The 3,888-nt window shown below is 65.8% G+C and overlaps 1 long non-coding RNA gene across 1 annotated transcript; it reads left to right on the forward strand.

Moving 5' to 3' along the window:
• Positions 1-306: 306 nt before the first annotated feature.
• On the forward strand, positions 307-2,847 carry LOC138067417 (uncharacterized). The gene is made up of 3 exons (XR_011141277.1): positions 307-427; positions 1,986-2,227; positions 2,505-2,847. It is a non-coding gene; the product is annotated as an uncharacterized lncRNA (long non-coding RNA).
• The last annotated feature ends 1,041 nt before the right edge of the window (positions 2,848-3,888 follow it).

The raw sequence follows: 3,888 nt of genomic DNA on the forward strand, positions 1-3,888 counted from the left end.
CTCTGCCGCCGGCGACAGCCGACCGGGCGGCGACGGGCGGGAGGACACTGAGGGGGGACAGCGAGGGGGACACTGAGGGGGGACAGCGGGGACCGCGTCCCTGGCGCCGGCAGACCCGGCCCCGCCGCCCGCCCGCCCGCCCGCTCGGCGGCGCCCACGGCCGCCGGACGCCATCTCCGGCCTCTCTCCGCTCCCTCCCGCCCTCCGCCCGGGCCGCCGCGGGGATTGGCCGGCCGGGCCAGCTGCCTCTCGGCCATTGGAGGGCGCCTGCGCGCCGCCCGCCGCTGATTGGCGCCCCGCTCCCGCCTCTGGCCGGGGGAGGGGGGAGCGAGCGGCCGGCGGCGAAGATGGCGGCGGGGTGGCTGGCTGTGTGGTGGCGCCTGGCGGCGGCGGCCGGGTCCCGTCGCGTCGCGTCGCGTCCTGTCTGGTGCGGTGGCGCGGCGCTGCTGGAGAGCGGCAGGCTGCGGGACGCGCGGCGGGTCGTGGCGCAGCCGGGCTCGGGGGCGGCGGGGGGGCCGGGCCGGGCGCGGGGAGGCGGTCGGGGCGGCCGGTCGCTCTCGCCTGGGCAACGCGCAACGGTTGTGGCAGCGCCGTTGGCAGCGCGGCGGGACCGAGCGGGACGTGCGCGATGGTGCCGGCCGCGAGCTGCTGGCAGCACCGGCGGGCGGCGCGGAGGAGCGAGCGCCGGCAGCGGAGCGCTGGGTGTCTGCGGGCGCTGTTTGCCGGCCCGTGCAGCGAGTGCCCGGCGGGCTGCGGGCGGCGCCGGAGGAGGGAGCGTTGGCAGCCGGCGGCCGGGCTGTCCGGAGCGCCGGGGAGGGGGCAGCGCTCGGGCAAGGGCTTCCCTGGCGGCCCCGAGGCGGCCGGGTGGCGCTTCCCGCCCCGCCGGGGGCTCGTCCGCTGCCGGGGGCGGCAGGTTTCCAGCGCGGCTGCCGCCCTCCCTCGGGCTTTCTTCGGGGGCGGGTGTTGGCAGGCTGGTTCCCAGCCCTGTGGGAGCAGCTGGAGCCTGGTGGTGGAGCGGCGTGTGGTGGCGCTGGCGCGGGGTCCTTCCTTGTCTGTCTGTCTGCCCGTGCAGGGCTTTCAGCCTTTGCTGTAGAAAGTGGAATCAGAGCGTATCATTTGGCCAGGGGGAAAAACCATCTCCTTGCCTGTGAAGCGTATAAGTAGAAGATGTGTTTTACTGGCGAGGCTGTTTTGGGGTTTCAGCTGCCTGGGGAGCTGAGAAGCGTAGTGGGAGCTGTGTCCTGTCTCTGCAAGATCTCTGTCTGCTTCCTTTGTGGCTGCTGAGAGCTGATGTGCTCACTGAGAGCTCGGTTGCGTTTCTCGGTTGTGTTTTCTGTTGCCTGGCTCAGTTCAACGTGGCCGCTTTGTCTGTCTGAGGGGGCAACTGGGGCGTGCAGCTCCCGCTGCCGGAGGGCTGTGGGGTGTTTCAGTTCCCAGTAGGTCATGACCAACTGGGTTACGCTCCCCGGGGCTCCTCTCCGCAGGTAAGGCCGGTGGGAATGTCTCGTGCCAGGGGAAGGGGCTCTCTGGGACAGCTCTGGCTGGGCTGCAGTGTCCTGGAGCGTACGAGGGGCTGGAGGACTTTGGACTTGCTTCTCTTTGGCTTTGCTTTTTGGAGTTGTTTAGCAAGCTCCCGGCCTGGGCTTCCCAACAACCTGTGCTTGTGGCTGCCCCTTTTTGGGGAGCTGTTGGGCAGTTGCTGCGAAAGGCAGCCCGGAGAGTCTTGGTGTTGCGGAGAGTTGAATTGTGCAACTGTTTCTTGCAGAGTAGAGAACGTGGCGCTGGAAAACGAGGTGGGACATGTCTGCGAGCTTTTAGCTAAGGAGGAAAGCAGTGATTTGGGGCAGAACCTCAAGAGCTCCCTTGCCTTTTCAGGGAAGCCACGGGCACTAATACAGGAGAGGGAGTGTGAGTTGTGTGCAAGAGCTGCTGTTGCTGTGTTGTGGTGCAGTGCCAGACTCGAGAGAGGGTCTCTCCTTTTCTAGGTGTCTGGGCGTCCCCTGCAGCCCACGCAGTAGGAACGTTGTGTCCCCTCGGCATTTCTGTACTGTGCCGGCGCCTTCTCCCTGAAGGCAGGCCTCTTGGTGTTCAGCGCTGTCGCCTTGCACACGAAGGAGGAGGAGAAATGGGCCTGAGCTGCGTATGGGAGGAAGAGGCGTTTTGCCCATCCCTGGCAGCGCGCAGAGAGCAGCGGCGCTCGGGCTCCTTCCGAGACCTTTGAGGCCTGGTAGGTGCCAGACAAGCTATGGCTCTGGTTTTGATTTATTTCATTATTAGTAGTAGTATTGTTTTTTCATATTTGGGGCCACTAGTGTTGTGCGTTTCTGCTCTGTTTTCAGCAGGAGCCGTGCTCTGTGGATGCGCTGAAGGCCAGAAGGCAGAGCCGCAGCGCGCAGAGCCCCAGCGCCCGCTCCCCGGGGGGGACGCGGGGTCGGGCCCGAGTGTTGAGAGAGGGAAAGTGCCTGCTCCTGCTCTTTCTGAAGAGCTCTGTTTTGTTTTCCTAGGTGCTGGTTGCTGGCAAGAGCTGCTCTTTCATCTCTTGCCCACCCCTCCCGCAGCTCTTTGGGGCCCCAGCTTCAGACTCCAGCTGCACTGAGGAAGTGACCTGCTTTCCCAGAGACCCCCCCCCACCACCCCCCGAAGGAGCAAGAATCCGGCTTTGGCCTTCACGCACCCCTCCAGGAGCTGCCGCAGCAGGAAGGCGGCCTGCGCCTGCCAGCTCGTCCTGCTCCCCAGGAAGCGCCAAGTGGGACTCGGGCACGGTGGCACCGCGCGAAGGTGTTTGGGCTCTGGGCAATAAAACTTGGCGCGAGCCCCAGCTGAGGCGAGGTGCCACGTGCTGTGTTCTGTGCGCGGTCTCTGTTCACGCCTGCTCGCAGCTTGCCGAAGGCTGCGTTCTCCCTGCTCGGGGAAGAGCTCCTGTCCCAAGGGGCTGTTTCTCCTCGCCCCCAGGTTGGCCCTTTCTTTGAGCAGGGGCCCTGGCAGCCCAGCTCCAGCCCGGGAGGCAGCGGGGAAGGCCGGGGCGACGAGGGAGCAGCGAGCACTCCTTGGCCTCAGGGCTTTGTGTGGGGGCAGCCGCTGGGCAGGGCTTTTTTGTGCCCCCACCAAAGCCCTGAGGCTGGGGAGTGGGGGGGTCTGGGCTGAGGCCTGGCCCTGCTGCCCTTAAAGGCAAGGTGGAGAGGCTTTAAGGCTCTTCAAGTCTCTGGGGGCTCTTCATGGAACTGAAGGAGCCCCCAGGGACTTGAAGAGCCTTAAAGCCTCTCCACCTTGCCTTTAAGGGCAGTGGGGGGCGTGGGGGCCAGGCCTGGCCCCCATTGGGCCACACCCCCCCCAGGAGCCAATGGGGGCCCTGGAGGCCCCTGGGCTCCCTAGCCTAAGAGACTTGTGTGGGGGCAAAAAAGCCTTGCTGAATTTCTGTCCCCACACAAGTCTCTTAGGCTAGGGAGCCCAGGGGCCTCCAGGGCCCCCATTGGGCCAGGCCGGCCCCTGCCCCCCGGGGGAGCCAATCGGGTCCAGGCCTGCCCCCGACGCCCACCACTGCCCTTAAAGGCAGGGCTGGGAGACTTTCAGAGTCTTCAAGTCTCTGGGGGCTCTCCAAGTTACTGGAAGAACCACCTCAGGGACTCAGCCCAACTGGGAGACCTGAAGAAGAAAGGTCTCCCAGGTGGGCGGACTCCCTGAGGTTGGTCTTCCAGGTACTTGGAGCTCCTTAATGTCTTCCTCAGTGCCTCCTGGTTCCCTTCAGAGCCCCCAGAGACTTTAAGACTCTGACAGCCCCTAGGGACTTGTAAGGAACGCAGCTGACCTGGGAGCCCTGCAGAAGAGAGGTCTCCCAGGTGGGCTGAGTCCCTGAGGTTGGTCTTCCAGTTACACTGAGGGACTTGGGAA

The sequence above is a fragment of the Struthio camelus genome, chromosome 5 (assembly GCF_040807025.1).
Source record: "Struthio camelus isolate bStrCam1 chromosome 5, bStrCam1.hap1, whole genome shotgun sequence".
Classification (NCBI taxonomy): domain Eukaryota; kingdom Metazoa; phylum Chordata; class Aves; order Struthioniformes; family Struthionidae; genus Struthio; species Struthio camelus.